Source organism: Engystomops pustulosus, chromosome 4, assembly GCF_040894005.1.
Source record: "Engystomops pustulosus chromosome 4, aEngPut4.maternal, whole genome shotgun sequence".
NCBI lineage: Eukaryota > Metazoa > Chordata > Amphibia > Anura > Leptodactylidae > Engystomops > Engystomops pustulosus.
In genome coordinates this window covers 99,089,674-99,114,180 of record NC_092414.1, presented here as the reverse complement: position 1 = coordinate 99,114,180, position 24,507 = coordinate 99,089,674, and the positions used below count along the sequence as shown (strand labels likewise).

The following is a 24,507-nucleotide window of genomic DNA, read 5'->3' as shown; positions in this document are numbered from 1 at the left end:
CACAATAAAACCTATATAAATTTGGTATCACCATGATTGCACCAAACCAACGAATAAAGCTGAGGTGTTATTTTGAGTGCACAGTCAAAGTCGTAAAAACTGAGCCCACAAGAACGTGAAGCATGTGCATTTTGTTTTCAATTTTTCCACATTTGGAATTCTTTTTCAGCTTCGCAGTACATGGCATGTTAAAATAAATAACATTACGGGAAAGTAAAATTTGTTACGCACAAAATAAGCCCTCACACAGGTCTGTACACGTATAAATGAAAAAGTTATGGATTTTTGAAGGTGGAGAGCACGAGATATAGATTTGGGGCGCTCAGTGAAAGCTGTAAAATCCAAGCCCACAAGAAAACTGCGCAAATGCGTTTTTTCATCATTTTCACTGCATTCTGAATTTTTTTCCCGCTTCCCAGTATACGGCATGGAATAATAAATACCATCACTATGAAGTTCAATTTGTTACGCAGAAAATAAGCCCAAACAGAGCTCTTTACATGGAAATATAAAAAAGTTACAGATTTTTGAAGGTGGGGAGTGAAAAATGAAAATGCATAAATGAAAAAGGGCCATGTTTGCTGTGTCCATACCCATCAAGTGATGTTATATGTGGATTTTAATATTGAACCAATATTTTGATAAGTGTTTTTATGAATCCTGTGGAAGTGCTGGAGTATCCTTTCCATTGTATGCTGAGTTGTAGAGGCGTTGACATTTTTCTCCGTGCACCTAGGGATTTGTGGCTGTAGTGGTGAGCTGTACTTTTTTTCTTATATTATTGGTACTGTTTCACAATCAATACATTGTCATGTAATGTTATTCTAATGTCATACATAAAAGAATAATATATTACTTAACAGTAACACTCATTTTGTATGTTAAGCTTATTGTATGTAAAAATAAGCATCCTACACATCAAAATAATCTGCATTATTATTTCCTTGCAAGAGCTATAATTGACACAAGCTTTGGAAAATAACCCACTAGAGCAGCCAGCAGTAGAATTAGACATGGTTGTGAAGACTTAACAAGGTATTAGCAAAATTCCAGGACTTCATTAAAGCAGGAACAATATGTATAATTTTCTTTTGTTCTTAAACCACCTTTATCTATTCAGTCAGCCTTGGCTGCTCCTGAGATTTACAAGTTATCATTCACATTAAAATTCAATGTAAACTCTTAGCGAATCAATGAATGACATTGCTACTCCGAGCTGATTTTCTTTTGCTTTTAAACAACTCTTCTGAATGTCAGAGAGAAATCTCCAGACAGCAATCTAATGAAAAGAAAGAGAAGATGATGGTAAGAGACACAAAAGGAGTTTGATGGCTTAAAAATATTTATTCCTAAATATAAGATGAGTTTCAGTGTTAAACAATGACATTCCTATCAATATTTAACAATTTGCATTTTTCTATACAAAATGCAAAGCAATTTATCCAAGCAAGTAATAGTAAATGTGTGTTTTGTGAACATTTCTGATACTCACATGAGACGCTAAATCTTTTATTCTGATTACATTTTCCATGCAAATTACACAGGTATAATCCAAGACCAAATAAATAGCCACTAAACATGAAAGAAAAGCAATATTTAATTTCCACACTTCATATGCTTACATCATGTAGGAATGCAAGGATCTGTGTTAAAATATGAAAATCTCATTTCTAAAGTGTTTGTTTAACCATTTCAAGACCAAGTTTTTTATTTTTTATTTTTTTTTCGTTTCTCATTTGGCTCTTTCTGCAAGTTGTATCTTTTTGATTTTGCTGTTTTACAAAGCTCTGCAAAGACAAACTGTACTTTCAGAGTAACCATTTCTGTGCTTTGTACTGGGAAGCTGGAAAAGAATTCCAAATGTAATGGAATTAACAAAAAAAAAACTGCCATATTCTGATGGGCTTTATTTTTACGGCTTTACTGTGTGGCCAAGATGACACTTCCCCTTTGGCTCAATATAATGGGACAGATACTAAAACAGTCTTAATACCTTTAAAAATTACTTCAGTGTAACGTGTCATTGTTTGTCGTATGGGATGAATTTTTAATTGCTACCATTTTTACTACTGTATGAACTTTGATCACTTTTTATTCTAATTTTTATTGTAGGCAAAATACGCAGGCAATTCGCTCATTTAGGCCCTTTTTTTTATCCGTTACTGTGTTCACCACTGGGAACAATTATATATTTTGATAGATGAGATATTTAGGGATCCAGCAATACCTAACATGTTTATGATTTTACTTGTTTATTTTTTAATGTCTTATAGGGAAAAGGGGGTGAATTGATTTTTTAAAATATTTTTTAAATATGTTTTCAAATGTTTTATTATTATTTCAGGCCTCCTAAGATACTTAAACCCTAGCGAGTCTTGACACTTTTACAACATATTATTCCTGTATTACAATCTGTCTCTGACAAAATGTAATACAGGATGCTGATTGACAGTTATGGGTGCCTTTAAAAGGCTCCCAGCTGTCATGGCAACTCTGCAGTGCCCTCCGATGACATCACAAGGGCACCAATCTGCAATCAAAGATGGCAGTGCCCACATGAAGCACCTAACAGGTTAACTGCCAAGATAGGTGCAATCACTGATGTGTCAGAAATGTAGCCACTCTCTGAACATTTGAAATATTTCTCAGTAGTTTAAAACCTTTCCCCCTATTATATTGACACTGTCCTCCCTATTTTTTCAACAGTGCTATTAGAAAAGTTAAAGGAGTCAAAATTGCTGTAAGATTCCTTTAAGTTCTAATGAACTCCTCTACACAAAATATGCACACCTATTTAATGTCTGTGAGAAAAGTAGTCTAAGGCGCCTTCAACACTTGCGAGTGGATCTCCAGGCAGCTGTGAGTGCGATGCGAGTTCAGCGTATCACACTCGCAAGTGTGGAAGGGGCCTTAGTCTCTGGCAAGTGGTAACTTCCATTCTGTCTGATGCCAATGTCCAACATACATTACTTCTTAGTAAATGACCGGAGAGTTTTTACTGTTTGAATATAGATTATTTAGCGTATGCATTGAAGATGTGCCTGCATTATCTAATAGATATGTCCGTACCTATGGTTTTGTAAATGTGATATTCCCATCTTTTACAAATCTTCCACTTTTACAGTACAGAAGGTGAAAAACAAAGGTTTGAAATCAAGTTGTAGATAAAATGCATACACAACAATATTTGTGAGATCATGCAAAAAAATAGAATAAAGTTACCCTTTCTAAAGAGCAACATTTCTGAACAAGTCTGTTGAGGGAAAAGACTTTGTCAGAACTATCTATTGACTCCAATGTGCAGTGCTTGTGAAAAGTTGGACTAACTTGACCTTATTTCAATGTCATCAGGACATACTGCAATAAAGTTTGCTAGAGCATGTTGCAGTTAGGAGAAAGACATTAATGTGACAGATGCCATCTTTTAAGCTTGCTCTGTCAAAGGCCAATCAAATCAAAAGGTCAGTCAAAACAATGAGTGATTTCTGACATAAGGTCTCTTTATTAGCTACTTTATCTTCCCTGGTTTGCAACCCCTTTGCCCCTTTCTAAGAAGCAAAATCCAATGACATATTTCACTGGGGCATAATATTCATTCTCCCCTTGTCTCAGAAGGCTTCTTATTTTTGTTATTATCTGTAGACCTTTGACTTGAATGTAGTCATATTTTTATTCATAACTCACCTGTGTGACTCATGATGTTGTGATCTGCAGTAAGTTGGTAATATATATTGCACATATATACAATGTAAAATTGTATATATTGTATATATATATATATATATATATATATATATAAGAAATAGAAAGAGAGCAGCACCTGCAAGCAAACGTAAAATGAAAGCAAATGTATAAATGTAGGCATAAACTTATGCAAAAACGGGCCTGGTCATTAGAGGGTTAAATACTTTTAATACTATGATTATATATGCATCAAACAGATGTTAACAGTTTCCTTGAGTGTCAAAATCAATAAAGACAACTTCATTGTTTGAACTTGTTACCTGTATAAAAGACACTTGTCCACACATTCAATCCCGTTCCAACTCTCCTCTATGGGCATGACCAAAGAGCCGTCTAAGGACACCAGGGACAAAATTGTAGGCATGCACAAGACTTGAATGGGCTATAGGACAATAGGCATGCAGCTGGTGAGAAGACTGTTGGCACAATTATTAAAAAATGGAAACACTAGGTGACCATTAACCTTCCTTGCTCTGGGGCTCCATGCAAGATCTCACCTTGTGGAGTAAGGATTCTTCTGAGAAAGCTCAGGAATCAGCCCAGAACTATACAGGTCAGTGACCTGAAGCCAGCTGGGAACACAGTATCAAAGATTGCTATTAACACACCATCATCATGTATAAAATCATGCAGGGCTTGCAAGGATCATGCCAGCACATGTTTGAAGTTCCCAACTGACCATCAGGTATGGTAGAAGGTCAAGTGGTCAGATGAGACCAAAATAGAGTTCATTATCTTCTTCCCAGTGCATGTAAGTGCATGGCTTGAGACACAAATTCAAATGTTAAATCCGGCGCTCAGTTTGAATCTGTCAGATCGTCTGATGGCCTGCCCCCCGATTTGTGTCGCATGAAAGCCGGCGCCTCTGCGACAGAATCCTATCACGTACCCCAATGTTGCCAAGTGACAGCCTCAAAACCTGAAAGATCTGGAGATGATCTGTATGGAGGACTGGGTCAAACTCCCTGCTTTAGTGTGTGCAAATGTCTGACATCTGTAATTTGTTTCTCTACCAAGTATTACATTTTGTTTTCCTATGGTATCAAATACTTATTTTACGATCTTAATGAATCTGGAGCACCCTGCATAGCTCTGACAGAGTGCACCAACTTTTTTTTGGTGCACCTTTAACATGTTAAATCTGACGTACTGTCCAACTGTGCAGTGGAACGCCACGCCTAATTTGGGTCGCATTATGTCAATCTCAGCTGTGCCACAAAGAGGTACTTTGTGCAGGCACTTCTTATAAAACTGTGGAAGCAGTTTGCACTAAAAAGAACATGCAAAGTCTAACAGAAAAATGGCGCACAGTGGCCCTTTGTCAAAACTTTTTAAAATTTAAAGTAATTTTAATTTTTTTTTTGTAATGCTGGCTTCATCTTAGCCACTCAGAGCATTCAACATAATATTTTGCAGCTTTATAGGTACAGTGGGTATAGAAAGTATTCAGACCCCTTAACATTTTTCAAAGTTCTTTTCTTTGATCATTAATTTACACTATGCGCCCAAAAAACATAAATGTAGATATTTTGGATGGTGAACAGCCATTTTCAAGTCTCTCCAGAGATGCCGAATTGTGTTTAATTCAGGATTTTTGCTGGGCCAGTCAAAAATGGTCACAGATTTATTCTGAAGCCACTACTTTGTTATTTTAGCTGTGTGCTTGTCTTATTTGAAGGTAAACCTTCAGCCGAGTCTGAGGTCCACAGCACTCTGGTAGAAGTATTCATTCAGGATATCTCTGTACTTTGCCGCATTCATCTTTCCTTCAATTGTAATCAGTCATCCTGTCCCTACAGCGGAAAAACACTCCCAGAGCCTGATGCTGCCACTACCATGTTTCACTATTGAGATTGTATTTTGCAGGTGATGAGCAGTGCCTGGTTTTCTCCACACATGCCACTTACAATTACACCAAAAAGTAGGAGAGGCTGCCATCGGAACACTCTGCCATAAAGCCCCGACTGGTGGAGGGCTGCAGTGATAATTGACTTTGTGGAACTTTCTCCCATCTTCCTACTGCATCTCTAGAGATCAGCCACAGTGCTCTCAGGGTTTTTTTTTACTTCTCCTACGATTGCTTAGTTTGGCTGGGTGGCTAGGTTGAGTCCCAAACTTCTTCCATTTAAAGATTATGGAGGCCATTGTTTTCTAAGGAAGCTTGATTGCTAAAAAATTATTTTGTAACCTTGACCAGATCTGTGCCTTGTCACAAATCTTTCTCTTAGTTCCTTATGCAGTTCCCTAGACCTCATGATTCTCATGTGCTCTGACATAAACGTTTAACTCCAAAATGTATCCGAAGTAAGAAGACATCCAATGGATGTCTGAAGAAAAAAAGAACTTGCTTTGCGATGCAACCTCAATAATAAAATGCTGCATAGCTGAACTGGTGCTCATTCACATTAAGTTGTGTAAATTGTTATTGTTCAGCTATATAGCATTTTATTATTCGGTCCTATAAGTCCTTTTTTTCTTTTTGACATCCATTGGACAAAGAATTACCTCTTCTTACTTTGGATACATCTTGGCTTTTTACACCGGGGAGCATTCAACCTGTAAGGATGAGGCAGCATCCCACACGCAATTTGAGAGTGTTGTGTCTGCTCAAACAACCATTGAAGGTGAGCGCAACATTTTTATAGTTCACAAATTAATCTAGAAAACCAAATTTTTTTCCCTCTCTTCCTGTTCATGAACGGTTAGCTGAGAGGACTTACATAGACAGGTGTGTGCCTTTTATAATCAAGTCCAATAAGTAAAATTGAACACAGCTGGACTCCATTAAAGGAGTAGAAACATCTCAAGGATGATCAGAAGGAATGGAACAGGATGTCAGTGTCACAGCAAAGGGTCTGAATACATGTGATATAAAAAAGGAGTCTAAGTTTTTTCCGTACCCCCTGTATTTAAATGATCATGTTTTTTTACTATCCATTTACTGTAAGAGTCATTTTGTCAAGAGTCAAGTACTTATTTGCAGAGATTTTGCAGAATATTATTTCACAATATTGCATACATTAGCCATTGACTCTACTGTAGAAATAATATGTATATAGTATGTATATTTGAAAAGATCCTTCTTTACTTAATATCCACATATTTGTTTGCATTTTTATGTAATTTAAAGGCTATAGATCCATTTAGCATTTATAAGACTTATGAATTTGTAAATTTTTGGGTGTACAGGCCTAGAAATAATCACAATTCATTATGCACCATCATGAAGTGAGATCATTTTTCCCAATACACCACCTCTATGCCAAGTGGGCATGGTAAAAACATCAAGGCGGCCACACTGGTCAGCTGGGTGGGCAAGCGCCGGCTGTTCCTTCTGTGAGCCCGCGCAATAGCTATAGTTGGTGCCCGTTCAGGCGCAGGTTACCCGGCACATCCATCAAAGGCACAGCCTGCCCTGGAACTGTCCAGCAGGGTAGCTGCTTGCTGGATACAATAAATCCTCCATTATTTTTTATTTCTTTGAAGACTTAAAGACTGGTTTAATATAAAAAGTAGAATAGCAGTTGAACTAGTTCATGCATAATACTTCAAGCATGAATCAAGCGTATTTAAATTTGTCTCTATAAAAATAAAAATAACTTTTTTCATTATAAATAAATCTATAAATCTCTGCCATTTTTAATCTCAACAATGGCAATGTTTTTTTCTCTAAAGGTGTTAACATTCATTCTAAAGAGATACAGTGGTGATAGTCATGTTTAATGAATAAATCCATTTTCCACACTAATGGCATTCAGCAGTATGACACTATTCATATCAATCTGTCATCTTTTAACCAGTAAGGTGTATTTACCCCTCCAGGCAAATTCTGAAAGATCATTAGTTGAGTTTTGGTGTTTCCTTCTATGAATCAACAGCAATGTTTGGCAGATGCTAAACAGTCTGAATACATCTTCTTCTTATCCAGAATTCAATAAATTATGCATTCAACCAGAGCAACGGATCATGGTATAATATAGAGTTCTGCAACAGATACCATTCTGATTATGCAAATGCAGAAAATATGGGATGCTGAATACATTACAATATAGTAAAATATTCTATTCATCCTGACCAAGGGTGTCACTAAAATTCTGCTACTAAGTAGTTTGATGTCTCAAGATTCTTTGAAGAAATGAAATAGATCATATATCAAATGTAAGTTCCCTTCCTTTTATTTCATTGTGTCTTGCTCAGCGGGCCTCTCCCATCTACTCCATCCCATGCCTTATGCCTTCTTACTATTTAGAAGTTCTTGTCATGTGACCAGGGTGATGCCATCAAAGGTCCTGTACCCTTTACATTTGTAAAATTAGCAATTTTTGTATCTGATTGTTTAGATGTAGGATATTCTGGCCGTTAAAAAGGTCACTGAGGCTTCATGTTCAAAGAAAAGGCTTGTATTTATTTGCACAAAAAATAAAAATAAACAGAACATAGCAAGAACAAAAATGCTGATACTTCAGGGGTCAGGTTGCAGCTACATTGGGACAAGCAGCTACCTTGGGACAAGCAGCTCTGCTGTGGTCAGATCAGGCATTCTGACATAGAGACCATCTATGTACACACAGGTGTGATTAAATACCCAACTATTCCCAGACTCCTAGAGTCGTAAACGGATACACCTTTGGGTTGCACCTTTAACCCCTTAACGACATGGCCTTTTTTAGTTTTTTCACTTCCATTTTTCACTCACCAACTTCAAAAATCTATAACTTTTTTATTTTTCCACATAAAGAGCTGTGTTATGGCTTATATTCTGCGTAACAAATTGCACTTCATAGTGACGGTATTTAATATTCTATGGTGTGTACTGGGAAGCGGGAAAAAAATTCCAAATGCAGTGAAAATGGTGAAAAACCACATTTGTGACGTTTTCTTGTGGGCTTGGAATTTACAGCTTTCACTCTGCGTCCCAAATGACATGGTTACTTTATTCTTTGGGTCGGTACGATCACGTGGATACCAAATTTGTATAGGTTTTATAATGTTTTCATACATTTAAAAAAATTAAAACCTCCTGTACAAAATATTTTTTTTCTATTTTGCCATCTTCTGGGGCCAATAACTTTTTCATACTTTGGTGTACGGAGCTGTGGATAGTGTCATTTTTTGCGAATTTTGATGCCGTTTTCATTACTATAATTTTTGGGACTGTGCGACCTTTTGATCACTTTTTATTAATTTTTTAATATTTTTCAAAATAGCAAAAAAATTCCATTTTCGACTTTGGACGCTATTTTCCGTTACGGGGTTAAACATAGTGAAAAAACATTATCATATTTTGATAGATCGGGCATTTTCGGACGCGGCGATACCTAATGTGTTTATGATTTTTACTGTTTATTTATTTTTATATCAGTTCTAGGGAAAGGGGGGTGATTTGAATTTTTAGGTTTTTTTATTATAATTTTTTTTTTTTTAACTTTTTTTTATTTTACTTTTACTATTTTTCAGACTCACTAGGGTACTCTAACCCTAGTATGGCAGTATATGTGGATTTTACTCCCCATGCATTACAATGTGCAATTAGCAACAATTAAAACGAAGTAGCCTCGGGTGTTCGGAACACCCGAGGTTACCATGGCGACGGATCGCCGCTCCCCGTGACGTCATCAGGGAGCAGCGATCCATGACAAGATGGCGGCGCCCATGCGGCGCCATCTCTTCGAAGCCGCCGGCAGCATTGCCGGCGGCGATCGCGGAGAAAACACCCGTGATCGGTGCTAGCACCGATCGCGGGTGTTACCGGTAAGCCTTTGCTGCAATATGCAGCAAAGACTTACCGGCTATGGAGAGGGCTCGGCCCGCGAGCCCTCTCCATGCACCGGGACCCGGCGCGCGCCGTACTAGTACTGCGCGCGTCGGGAAGGGGTTAAGAACAAATAAGGTACATTTCTCGCATAAATAATGTTTAAAACATCACAATACAGTCTTTCTGTTTAAAATAAAGGGGAGTTTAGAATATACACAAGTAACTAAATCATAAGAAATACAAACACATATAGCATGGTTGCATTTCTGCATAAGCTGCCATTAATCAGGTGCATGCTACATAACCATAGCACACCCTCTGCTCAGGATTTGCAAACACAGTTAAGATCAGGTAATGCTGAGTGGTGACTGCTGAACTAGTTTTTCTGTTGACAGAGACAAAGGTTTGCTGGCCAACAGGAGGAGATAAAGAAGAAAAAGTACAAGCACACAGGCAGACAAAAAGTTCACTATTCACCCCTCAACACCCGATAATAATAATAATTCTTTATTTATATAGCGCACACAGATTACGCAGCGCTGAACAAAGCATGTCAAATTGGTCCCTGTCCCCATGGGGCTCACAATCTAAACCACCTACCAGTATGTTTTGGAGTGTGGGAGGAAATTGGAGTACCCGGAGGAAACCCACGCAAACACGGAGAGAACATACAAACTCTTTGCAGATGTTGACCTTGGTGGGATTCGAACCCAGGACCCCAGTGCTGCAAGGCAGAAGTGCTACTCACTCAGCCACCTGAAATCACTGCATCCATAGATTTTTACTGCTCTCCTGCTCCATGGAGGCTGCTGTGATTTCATGTCATCAGATACATACAGTACAGTAGGGGTACAGTTTGTAAATGTTGGGAGGCTAAAGGACCTAAGATGATGTCACTCTGCTCACATGACAGGAATGTAAGGCAGAGCTGTCAGTAAAACTAAAAGGGTGTGGTTACCTGGCAGCCCAGGAGAGAAAAGAGTCAGAGAGAGCAGACATGAGTCAGAAAAGCTAATTTGCATATCAGAAAAATCACTGTAATTAAGGTACAGTGCTCACTGGCAGCTAATTTTAGGTGACATGGGGAGGACTTGTGTCAGGATCGGTGGTACTGGATCCTCTGTACCACCGCGGATGATGACGTAAGCCAACACCTGGGACCGAAGTCTAAGTGGTACTCGGTTTTCATCAGAGCCCGCCGCGAAGCAGGTTGGACATGGTAACACCAGGTCGTTCCGCAGGTGCGACTTTGTCCGCGGTGGTGGCCAAGGCGTAGTACAGAAACATAAGGCCTGGGACAGACAGGAGGTTGAGACAGGCAGCACAGGATCAGAGTCTGGGACGTAGCGGTAGGTCGGGACAGGCAGCACGGAATTGGAGTCAAAAACAAAATCGAGGTCACAACGGGAAATCAGGATAATTACATAGTGCTTGGAATACAGCTTAACCTCAGGCATGGAAGCACAAAGATCTGTCAGGTGACATAAAAAGGGGCTAGAATTTATCAGGGCAGGCAGCTGGCCAGCGTCAATTAGTGGTGCACTGGCCCTTTAAATTCTACAGAGCTGGCGTGCACGCCCCAGAGCACACACGCCGGAGCTGGGACAGGTGAGATAGAGGCTGGGCCACATAGAGGTACATGGGTGTGCCTGCAGGGCAGGGGCACCCATGACAACTTGTAACCCTTTATCAGCGGGTATTGTTAGTCAGGGTGGTAAAATTCTGGTGACAGGTCTTCTTTAAAGTACAATAATATATAGAATATATTGTAATATATACAGATTGAAACACATATAAACTAGCTGTAGATCCCAGTGTTGCCTGGGATAGTAAATAACTGTTCTTGGCTATAACAAAATAGAATCAGTTAACAAAAAATATTTTATATGTATCTATTACTTCCGATCTGTCTCTCATTCTCCCTACATGCCTCTCACTCACTCTCTCAGCCTGTCTCTCACTCTCCCTGCCTGTTTCTCTGTCTCTCATTCACTCTCTCTGACTGTATATCTGTCTGCTACTCACTCTCCCTGACTATTTTTCACTCACTCTCCCTGACTTTCTCTCACTCACTCTCCCTACCTGTCTCTGTCACTCACTCACCATGCCTGTTTCTATCTCATTCACTCACTCTCCTTGTTTCTCTGTCACTCACTCTCCCTGCCTGTCTATTTGTCATTTAATTACTCTCCCTGCCTTTCTCTCACTCTCACTGCCTGTCTCTCTGTCACTCACTTACTCTCCCCGCCTGTCTATCTGTCACTCACTCCCCTGTCTGTCTCTCTGTCACACACTCTCCCTACCTGTCTCTCTGTCACTCACTCTCCCTGCCTTTCTCTGACTCTCCCTGTCTGTCTGTCATCCCCCTACCTGTTTCTCTGTCGCTATCCCTATCCATATTACCTCACAAATAAGCTGTATTATACTCACTGCCTATTGAAATCAATCAAAGCTCAGAGCTCATATTAATGACCTATGGCAAAATGTTAACCAATCACAGCTCATCTTCTAACTGCCACAGCAGCAACAACAGACAATGGCTCCTGTATATGGTGGTTAATTAATTTTTTAAAAAATATTTATAAATATTTATAAATTACCAGCAAAGTTTACAAACAGTATAACTGTACATGATTCATTTAGACAAAAAACAAGTTCTTGAGAAACCGCATTGTAAACCAAGCCTAATCTAAACAATGAGTGGGGTGATATTCAATTCGACAATGCGTTCCAGATCCGCTGAGATTCTAATCCCAAGATATTTAAAGGACTCATCCCTTTTGAGAACCATAACCTGATTTTCACCGTTTGGAAAGGGTGGGTGAAAATTTTGATTCAAAATCTAGTCTATGATGTTCCCTGAGTCACAGAAAGCGACTCTGTCAAATTTGGTGATTGTAAATGCAACGGAGAAGATTCCTTAAGCGGACAAAGATACATAAACACACACATATACACTCAGCTTTATACCGTATTTTTCAGACTATAAGGCGCACCGGATTATAAGGCGCACCATTAATAAATGCCTGCTAAAATGTCTAGTTTCATATATAAGGTGCACCGGATTATAAGGCACACCTGATTATAAGGATGAATGACCAGCAGGTGGCAGACCTGTGCACATTTCAAGGCGTGTTGTCTGTAAGTACGGTTCATATATAAGGCGCACTGGACTATAAGGCACACCTTTGATTTCTGAGAAAATCAAAGGATTTTAAGTGTGCCCATTTTAAACTTTTATACCACACCAGTATTTCTAATGTTAGTATAAGTTGCAGTTTACAGAAATGAGCTACATGAATATTTTCAAAAGTATGGAATATTTTAAAAAGGTCTCTTTGATGATGTTTACACTGGAAAATATTCCTATTCTTCATACTAGGTTCTACATAGGATAAGAATAGTAACGGACACTACAGTGGCTACATGACAAACTTAATCAATCATGCGATGGTTAGCATTAGCATGGCAAAGGACCTCAGCATGAACAGTATGTTTACATAATGTGTAAAAAATGAAAATGGCACTCACTGAAATGAACCAATGATCTTCATTGAATAAATGTGGCAAAGCTGGGGGACGTCATCCACAAATTAGGCAACAGACCGCTTAGCGCTGTAAAACCTTTCTTCGCTATTATTCTGCAGCGGTGTTAGTGTGTTAATTTATAGAAAGTGGGACCTTTTGGGAAAGTGGGACCACTTTTATAGAAAGTGAATGTCTATTGACAAGGATGGAAAGTTAGTTTTTTTATGCAATTATAGTCGGTATAGTTACACTATGCGCCAGTGTACTATAGGATAGGAGTGGGAAAAATTAACTCAAGAGCCCATGTATTTCATGTTATATTGTAACAAAATAAATAATTTCAATATTGTTAAGTTTTTTGTCTCGTATTTTCCCACTAGTAGAAGATTCAAAAGTTTTTTGCTGAGAATTTACAAAAAAGTCTGTATCCAATTTTAGTTTCAGGTTGGGCATATTAAAAACAGTGCCATTGAACGGTTTAATTTACTTTAACAAGAATCTCCAGTACCTAAGTTATCAGTTCTCTCTGTTAAGCATTAACTTGTTAAATGAGTCTTAATTATACATAAGCAGATGGAGATTTGAATTAAAATTACCTTACACTCGAGTGGCTTTAGTTCATTATAACGTATCTTCCTCTTAATCATTTAGGCAGTCTCATCATCGTTCATATAGGAAGTTATTAAAGTATTGTAATTTCCATATTTCATCTGATAGATCCACTATTAACTGGCAAAAAATGCACATTATGATCTGACTTATACCACCAAAGAGTGAATTATTCATCATAGCTGCAGTTTTGTATTTTGTCATCTTTCACTTTTTCTTGTTTATAAAATATATTTTTTGCTTGATCTTTTCTTAATCCAGGTGGATGAGTAGATGAAATGTATATTGTAGTATAATTAAATTCCCTCAGTGTGGAATTATTTGTCACTCCAATGTGCCGTAAAACTGGTGGAAATCTATCACTTTAAACTCTTAAACATCTTTCAATATTTATTTTGTTTTAGATGTTGACTTCTAAAATGCCCCTTATGATTCAGACAAACTAAAATTCCAGAGAAAATTATGAAAAATTATATTTAGACTGATCTGTCCTTTACCACCCATGAAGTGGTTTGTAATTAATTTTTTTTAGGTTGGTTACTGCTTGTAACATGGTCCCTATAGGTAGCAACCAAAAATCCCTGGGAGCTAATGGAAATGCAGATACGCGGTCAAGAATTGATAGTTTCACAAATTCTTCACAGGTCAAAAAAGGAGAAAAACCTCCAAAGATCCTTTGATAGAGAATACTGTTCACAATAAAGGCTCTAGATACTGTGGGTTCAAGGTGGAAGATATGGAGAACTTGTGAGCATGTGAAGAACTGAAAAGGCATTATATTTTCTATTGTTCAGACATAACACTTATTCGTGAGGGGGGTGCCCCATTATTCTGTCAATTGACAATTTTGTGTTGATGGATCTCAAAACCTGTGGCTTTGGTGATCGGTTTATGCATTGTGTCAAGATGACCTATAAAGCTTTATGTAAGCTCTTTATACTATCTAGGGGAACTAGGCAAGTTTGTCTTCTCTCCCCACTGCTATCATTTTTGAAACACTAGCTTTTGCCATTAGGAAAAATGATAAAATCAAAGTCTTTCTCCTGCATGCAGACTGTGGGGATTATTCATCATAAACCAGTGCTATGCTAGCCCCACCGACACTTCATGCGCAGCCGGATACATCAAAATAGACTGGTCCGATCAGGCATAGAAATAAACACAACCCGTGAATTTTCACATATGAAAATTCCCTAGCTGCAGAGAGAGCACAGGCTTGGGGACAGGAAAGGCCCCAGCCCACTCTTTACTGGTCGTGTGTGGATCTACTTCTGCAAACAATAAACTAAGTCTTTCCCGCAGATTCATCTATGTTTTGCCGCCAGCTGACAGGCTGGAGGGGGTACACTTCAAATGTCTCCTGTTTCATGGCACCTAGAAACACAAATCCCCTTTAATTTAATGTCAAGATTGTGTTTTGATGTTTCACAGAATCAGAGATATCCACTGCTAAAGTTAGTCTGAAATCTTGGAAATAGCTGTATATAAAATTATTTTACTGCAACTTTAAGGTGGATATATCTTGTTCTATGAAGCATCTAAACACAATCCTGGTATCATATTAAAGGGCAGATTCAAATTCCCCAGTTTAGTATGACACCTAGATTGTGCTTTTAGGTGCCAGGGTTTGGGAGATATAGTCATTTGAAGTTGCCCACTGTCAAGACGTTTATAAATGTCCTTTCTGCAAGGGGCATGTGCAAATAGGAGATATATAGCTGTATGGCAGTTGTGAAGGTCTTAAATAAATAATGAACATAATCAGGATTAATTTATTAACATATCACAACAAGTAAACATAACCAAACAAATAACAGTGTGCTATTTGTAGTTTTTTTTTACTCAACTTACAAAGCCAATCCTTTCTTAATTCTAATATTGTTTGGTTGAATGTGTTAGTAAAAAAGCTCCCCCATCCCTTTATCAATGTATCCCACACCTTCTATATAATCTCCTTTTATCATCTCCACTCACAGAAACATGTATTTTGCTTATTACCCTTTTATTGAAGTTGTGTGTTTCATGTGTGGCTACCTTATTACCTTGTATTATGGCCTTACACAAATGCTACAGATGGTCTATTGTCTCAACAAAGCACTGACAAGCATTCCTAGCTTTGTCTCACTGACAGATCAGATTTACATCACATGTACATTAAATACGAGATTCATAGAAGTGTACAGAAAAATATGGAATCAATATGGAGACCTTTGTTCTTGGGTATTACAACCATGAGGGAGTTAAACAAAATACACATGTTTGATATTGTTACACATCTCAGAACCAGAGTTTATTTTGTTCATAAACTGATTTGAAATTATTTGAAATTTATCCATACCAATTGAAAATGAAATCTATTTTTGCCATTTTAGCTCAACAAAGAATGTTCTTGCTGTGGAGTAAAATAAAAACAAATATAAATCGTTGAAAATGAATCAACCAAGGAATGATTTCTAATGCTAACATTCTATGCTGTATTCAGATGGATGAAACTGGACCAGACACAATAACTATTCCTTCTCTTTTTAATTACTCCTCTGACTGAAAGGCTACAGAGGTTTATTGACTTCATAAATAGAGAGACACAGTGGTTCACATTTAATAAGAGAAATCATTAAAAATAAAATATAATTGTTTCAATAAAACTTGCTCTTCCTTGCTTATCTGTGAAGATACAGACAGCAGGTATTAATGTTTATGAGGCTGCAATCTGGCTCATTAACAAATGACTCAATAATAAATTAGCAGGGTCATAAAAACATTATGGGTTATTTCTGCTAGTTTTGCAACGGTGGTATTTTCACTTTATCTAAGTCATCAAATTCTAATCTGGTCATCCATGGGAAAAAAACAGCTGGAGGGATGCAATAATGTTGTTTGTATATCACAATGTGGGCAAGTCACTAAACATCGCCTTATAAACCAACTAATTAGCTCTTTTTTCCTCTGTGCCATTGAAAACTTCAGTCAGGTGTAATTAAACCTGAGCAGATGACAGCAGTGGCATTTGAAAGAATCATCCAGTGGTTCAAATACCAGTTCTGACAGAAATGTCAAACTGATAGCACCATCTTCTTTCTAGCGCATGCTAGGGAAAAGGAAGAGGGCTTTTATTATAAAGGCCTTGCTGATAACCTTTATCAATCGAGGAATACCAAATACTACACATGAAATTTCATTATCCTACAGTGGCTCACAGATGCTTCCCTTGCATTACTTTAGGAAAGGGATTTACCGCTTCATATTGTCCCAACACAACCTGCAACTTTAATAGAAATGAAAGATATTCATGTGAATCTTACCTTTTGAGAAGGGTATTTCATGAAACTATGCTGTTCTATTCATATCTCAAGCTTACAACTCCATGTTAATCTAACTGAGTACTAAATATTAGAAAAATCCTGTTCAATCCTGAGCTTTTTACCCACCATGTAGCATCACATTGGTCAATATATATATATATATATATATATATATATATGGAAAATCCAAAGCAGCACAGCAATTGAGCAACGAGTGCACAGCCGTAGGTTCTATGGCATGGACCGTCATATAAAAATCCACAAATAGGCAGCACTCCAAGGTGATTGGAATAAACATTGCATTGGAATAAACTTCTCCTTTGAACTGTGGATTACCTTGGAATGCTGCCTATTTTTGGATATTTATATATATATATATATAATTTTTTGGGGGGGATATATATATGTATACAGGCAGTCCCGGGTTACATACAAGATAGGGTCTGTAGGTTTGTTCTTAAGTTGAATTTGTATGTAAGTCAGAACTGTATATTTTATCATTGTAATCCCAGCCAGAACTTTTTTGATCTCTGTGACAATTGGATTTTAAAAATGTTGGGTTGACTTTAGAATCAGGATTAACACTAAAGCTTCATTACAGACACCTGTGATAACTGTTACAGCTGATCATTGTAGCCTAGGACTAAAGTACAATAAATTACCAATATCCAGTGGTCCGTTTGTAACTTGGGGTCGTATGTAAGTCGAGTGTTCTTAAGTAGGGGACCGCCTGTATATAGATTTTGCACCTAAGTTATATTTACAATACAGGTGCTGCCACTTCTTCCTTTTCTAATAATGTTGTGTGTGTCTGTAATTGTAACTTTAAGCCATTAGCCATTCTCTAACTGTCTCTAAACATTTCCGGAGCACTATGTACAAAAGGGGATCCCCAGGGGATCAATAAAGTACTAATATATATATATATATATATATATATATATATATATATATATATATATATATATATATATACACTGCAAATACTACTGTAGTACTTTAAAGGGGTAATCCAGATTAAAAAATTTTAATGTAGGAATTTGAGTAGAACTTTACGTGCCCTTATATTCCTTCACAAGTCCTCAAAGAACAGCACTGGAATAGACCACAGAAGCTATTGATGCTATTGATGAGTTCAGTGGGCAACCTATAAGATTTTTATTTACCCAACTGTAGTGGTCCATTCTTAGATGTTGCCCAAAATTATGAAACATAGTTTAAAAAAAAAAATTAAAGAGAAAGGACAGTTTTGTGCAATATCTCATAAAATATATCAATATTTTTGTACTATTTGAAATATGAAGTGTTTATTATTGGCTTACTTGGCCATACTGTAAATCCAGTGATTGACAGTTTCTATGCGATGCTGGTACTTTTTATGGCTTGACCTTCATTAAAAAGTCCTGCTGAGAGCTCAACACTTCAGCTGAAAGGAATATTTTCACTGTGAAAAGGTCCTCAGAAATCAGGATAGGTATTTGTGGAAGTCATATGTTAAAATTACAATATTACAAAGCTTTGTGTCAAGATAGGCTTCACATTTTTCACATGGGTGAACAAAAGGTCACAGCTCATCTTTACAGTCTGTAGTTTTAAACCTGTCCAGATTTTTTTCATTTCTGTCGTTCTTGTCTTTAAAAACTACTTTTATCCAACTGCTACAATCCTATTTATTAATTGAGGATTATGCAGTTAATATTTAGTGTATAGCACAATTTGGGATGTTTTATCCATGGAAACAAAATAAAATAAATTACATTGTTAGAGATTTATATTGTTGTATTGCATACTGTATGTTATTTTTTAATTTTTAGCCCTTGTAGGATGAAATAGTTCTAAAAGTAGAGGACTTCTCTATGGAGCCATTATTGCAGCTGGCTTCCTATTTGAAATCACATCCTGCTGTTTAAAAATATGATTTTCACGTCAAAGCAAGGAGATTGATTTTATTAATTTCACACAGTCTCATGTAAATTAAGTATTTAGGTAGAATATTATGAGAAAGTTATATATATGTATATATATATATATATATATATATATATATATATATATATATATATTTATATATGTATATTTTTTTTTAAATAATTATATTCGACATCCAAAAAGATACCCCTTGCACAAGAAATCAATTAAAATGTAAATTTAATTAAAAAGGTTTACATCAGCTACATAAGCTACTCCTGAAAGAAGTTTAAGGTCCCAGGACTTGGGATATCTTTGCAAAAGGGAGATAATTACTCATGTTCAAGAAGCAGCTTCGACTCCATGAAATGTCCAGCTGTAGACTCTGCTGATTAATCAGATATCCAGTACCAGCCTCCACTCAATAAAATGACCAGCAATAGCCTCCACTCAATAGTATGAACAGAAGCAGCATCCACTCAATAAAATGACCAGCAGCAGCCTTGACTAAATAAAATTTCTGGCAGCAGTCACAGGGCCCCTCGTTGCCTTGTTCTTGAGACCTGGTCCTTGTCCTTGTGTTTTAATAAAATTGAGTGTGTTAAAACTAGTAAGCAACATGTATTTACAGGCAGTCCTTGGGTTACGTACAAGATAGGTTCCATTGGTTTGTTCTTAAGTTGAATTTGTATGTAAGCAAAACTGTATATTTTATAATTGTATATGCAGACAAAAATTTTGCCCCAGTGATAATTGGAGTTTCAAAATTTTGTGCTATAATGGAACCAAAAATTATCAATAAAGCTTCATTACAGACAGTTTACAGCTGATCATTGCAGCCTGAGACTAAAGTAAAGCCTCCAGAGAGCTTCACCAGAGTCACAGTGGGCAGAGGGGTCTGTCTTTAACTAGGGGGCGTATGTAGGTCGGGTGTCCTTAAGTAGGGGACCGCCTGTATACTGAGGGCCTGGACCACGGCTGTCACAGTTCTATATACTGCAGTGCACTAAACAGATATTTAACTTTGCAGTCATGGCCCAGGCCCTTCTCTTCTGGCGAATCCAGAAGCAACGGATTGTTACACCCCTGCTTCTGACTTTCCAGCCTCACCTAAGAGAACTCCTCCCCTCCCTCCTTTTTTGAAGACATCACTCTGCATCTTGTCTTAATTTACTATTACAGATAACAAGTCGACACCAAGGGTTCTCCACCATCTTCGGTCCCAGAAAACTATCAACACCATTGTTGCCTATGGCCATTAGGCCATTAGGCTGCTGTAAAGCAAATCACTAAACACTGCTACTAGATCTTAGGCAAAATTAATTCTCCCTTGTTCATGGACAGAAAATTGGTACAAAAAAATCTACAATCACAAAGAAAGCACAAATAGTTAAGGTGATATATTATGTTATCTGTTTTTAAAAAAATTCAATACAAAGTTGGTAACATATTCCCTTAACAATTGTGTACTTTTTATTTCTAATGGCTGTAATTGCTTCCATTTATTTTATTTTATGTTTTCTTTGATGTTTTTGCCTCTTTTAGTTTTGTCTGATTATCTGTTATTCAGCTATTTTATCAACTTGGTTGGTATGAAAGCTATACAGTCATAGATATATATAGATAAAGACAGCAAGAGTAGGATGGAAGGAGAAAAGCAATAAATAATTCAAACCATTTTAAGCTGTGTTACATTTCATTTCACTGTCATGTTAAACTACTTATGAAAATGGTCATTTAGATTTATTAATGAATAGCAAACATGAACATAAAGCACTTTGTTAATTTTGCAGAATTTTCCCGCTTAGTGGGAAGTGTGTACTGATCTCTAATGCCTACTCTGCTACTTCAGATGACTCTTTGGGAGCCAAGAGATTCTAATCAAGTCATTATAAAAGTGTATTTCTGATGACTGCAGCTACTAAGAAAATGCTCATATCATTCCTTGTAATGGTTCTACCATAATGAACTTTTGATGATGCTGCTATATCAACATATATCAACATGATACTGGGTAGTGTGGAGGTTATTCATTATTGTTTTTGAATGGATGAAGTCTCAGTCCATTGCCGATGACTTTCATAATTCTTCATATTTATCGTAAAAATTATCCACAATAACATTTACAAATACATTTCTTAAAGATTGAATTATGTTATATTAATTTGCTATTTTATTAGAGTTTACTAACTAATGGGAACAAAAGCGAGAAATAGTCCTACATTTACTGCAAACAAATGTCATAGTATAAAATATATGAAACTACATCATTATTAATACATCCGAGATTTGGATTTTATTTCAGGCATTACAGGCATTTTTTAAGTTTAGTGGTTACATAAGTTGTCTGGATCTGTTTTATTATACTCTGTGGTACTTATTATACTTTGTTGTGGTGTCTGGAGTTTTTCAACTAATTCTATTTATTTTTTAGATGATTCTGAAAATACCTTCCATTTCACTCTAACAGCTCTAGTTTATGAGATGTTAAGCATTTCCATCAAAGAATAAATACAATGGAAAAATGGTACCATGGGTGATGGGATACACAAATACGATTGCTTATTACTGTTGGAGTATCCAGCACAAATGTCCAAGAACACCTCATCGCAGGAAATCACAGTAATAAAATTTCAGCAACTTGATGGAAAATGTCTAGTCTACATAATTTCCAGAATCATGGCTCAAAACATACTTAAAAGCATACCATACCAATAGAAGTATATAGGATACAAAATTAAATTAAATCATGCTTCATAATACTCAATTAATTATAAACAATATATAAACTTTATTAATCCCCCATCAAGAAGACACAATTAAAAACATACATTAAAAACCACAAAATAAAAGATGTGGCGATGGTCAGTGGTATTACAGTACATGATAAATACTATCAGAGAATCAAATTCACAACAGTATATACAATTTGGCTGTTACCAGTTGTATTACCCACCAGGGTGTTGCATGTAGCCAAAAATAGTTTGAACCAGTATAATAGAACCTCCGCCACAGCACATACTTAAAAGCAGTTCCCACTTTTAAGGCACCAAAAGGAGTGTCCTCCACCGTTATTAATGGGCATCAGAGAGGAACCACTTCGGCATGGCTCCACTAATGGCCCAGTTGTTGTGGCAGTGATTTTCAGGGCAGGTCAATGCTAAGACCCGTGATTAGTGTAAGGGTGATCTGCCCTAAACCATACATCAATGATGGAGTTAACCTCAAACTAGATATAGGGAAAACAGTGACCAACACTTAAATCAGAGAAATTGGGAGAAGTAAGTCCCCCTATTTGTTAAGCATGAACACTTAAACAAATTAAAATAACCACTTTAATTGATCACCGACTGTAAAATCTAAATGCATTCATAAATATTTAGAGTTCAGTCCATCATTTCTCATTAATGGATATATGTATTACGTAAATTGTCCAGAGAACTTTTTTGAAATTGGAGAGAAGCATGAATAGTTATACTTCTTAGTTTTAAAACTATCGGTGTTGTGAAAAAGTGAGAGGTGTAGTTTGGAAGGACAGGTATCTGCCATATCCTCACGTAGTTGAATGGTGTGTGGTAAAAGCCCTGGACTTGGCTGCAGTAACCTAAGGGTTAAAGCAGACATATGGAAAGCAGGAGTAGTTTTGTCGGCCTACCCATCAAAGACAATTTAGAAAAATCTGAACAGGGCCAGCTTACTATGGTGTAGGGGTAGACTAGTAGTGTGACCCCTACCCCGTATAGTTCAAAGGTAAAGGCCACAGGACTTGTTAGTAACCCTTAGGATGTGAAGGCTGGACTGTGTTTTCATGCAGCACAGGCAACTGAGTGCACCCACAACCTGTGGGTCAAGAGCGGCCACCTGAAAGCCATATAGAGACCTGAACCTGTATTAGGTATTGCTAAACCGAGCAGGGTTAGTTTTGTTTATGCCTCTGCTTAGGCTGAATTTATGTTGTTTTGCTGAACAGTGGACATTAACTTGAATATGTTCCTGTTTCCTGCACTACTACTTTGCGTCTGACAGTCCAATTCCCCTCACCTGGTGGATTGGAGCAGGCAAATTGTAGTGAAGTATACACTGGTTGCATGTACTGAAGCAACAGAAAAGGCATGAGCAGGATATTGCTATACAGCTGCAGGCAACAAACTGACAAAAATTATAGCTGAGGAAGATATGGAAGTCAACTGGATGAGGTTTGAGAGGATGACCTGCGAGTGGTTAACTCAGCAACACTGGGCAGAGGTGTTAGCCCCATATTTACCCTGAGACTGTCATAGTGCAGACAATTTGAGTCATGTTCATCCATAAGGAATTAAAGTACTTGCCTATTAAAAGTGTTAACATCCAGACCCATTGCGGAAAAAAACACTACATGAGGTAAGGGTGGTCATTAAATTGCCTCATGGCCTTACCTTGCATTAGGATATCCCATTGTTTTGGACTATATTATGAGGAAAGCAGTGTCATTGGGTCAGGTACTGGAAGCTAATTCCATGACTCATAATCTGAGGTTATTGTTGTAGGGGTGACCACCATATAAGAAAATGGTAATTTTGCATTCTCCCTAGAAGTAGTCGCAGGAGAAGCTGAGTAGGTAGTAACTATGCCCCATTTGTTGGATTTAAAGGTATGCTGTGAAAACTTCAGCACTACATACACAACTCTAAGACAGCACTCTGGTCCCGGCCAGGGAAATGTGGTAGAAATGAATGGAGTACCTAAGCAGCCTGGCACTGATCAGTTGTTTTCCCACATCATTGTCAATTGTGAGTTATTTAACCTCTTAATGACCAGACAAATTTTTGTTTTTGCATTTTCATTTTTCACTCCACATCTTTGAAAATCCATAACTTTTTTTATTTTTTCAGGTAGAGAGCTGTGTCAATGCTTGTTTTCTGCGTAACAAATTGCATTTCATAGTGACAGCATATAATTTTTCATGCCATGTCCTAGGAAGTGGGAAAAAATTCCAAATGCAGTAAAATTGGTTAAAAAATGCATTTGCGCCATTTTCTTTTGGGCTGGAATTTTACGGCTTTCACTGTGTGCCCCAAATGACATGTCTAATTTACTTTAGTATGGCAGTATATGGCAATTTTATACATCATCTTTTACAAGTTGCCAATAATCAACAACAATGCATTTATTAAAGAGCTTTCTACTAGTCCAAATTACTTTTAATCTGTAGGCCAACTGGATCTGACAGTTTTGCTCACATTGCTACATGGTTAAACTCCATATTATAACACTTTATGCAAATTTAGAGACATATTTATCAGACATTAATGTGTTAACGGGTTTTAATCATAGTTCACTGGAAATAGTCAAACACGATTAATTAAGCTTTCTATATTCCCCCCAAAGTCAATTGCATTCAGCCATCTTCATTCCCTGACAGTGAAATTTAATACCACTAGTCAGACTATTTCTTTAAGAAAATGATTTAATGTGCTGAATTACTGCAAATTATAAATCTAAAATAGAAATGCAAAAACTATATAAAATATTCATCGGGCATTGCATTTTGTATTAAAATATCACAATATCTATATTTAATTGCAAGACATTTTAGATATTTCTAAAAAAAAATCCAAAGTTGTCTTATAAGATTTGTTTTTATAGGACAAAAATCATTTGAAACAACTGAACTCCATCTAA

General features: G+C 37.0%; 1 long non-coding RNA gene across 1 annotated transcript; it reads right to left on the bottom strand.

Annotated features, from left to right (window-relative positions):
- Positions 1 to 1,002: 1,002 nt before the first annotated feature.
- Positions 1,003 to 22,933, bottom strand: LOC140129048 (uncharacterized). The gene is made up of 5 exons (XR_011855275.1): positions 22,888 to 22,933; positions 18,261 to 18,382; positions 4,005 to 4,126; positions 1,493 to 1,572; positions 1,003 to 1,279 (listed from the first exon to the last, which is right to left on the bottom strand). It is a non-coding gene; the product is annotated as an uncharacterized lncRNA (long non-coding RNA).
- Positions 22,934 to 24,507: the final 1,574 nt, after the last annotated feature.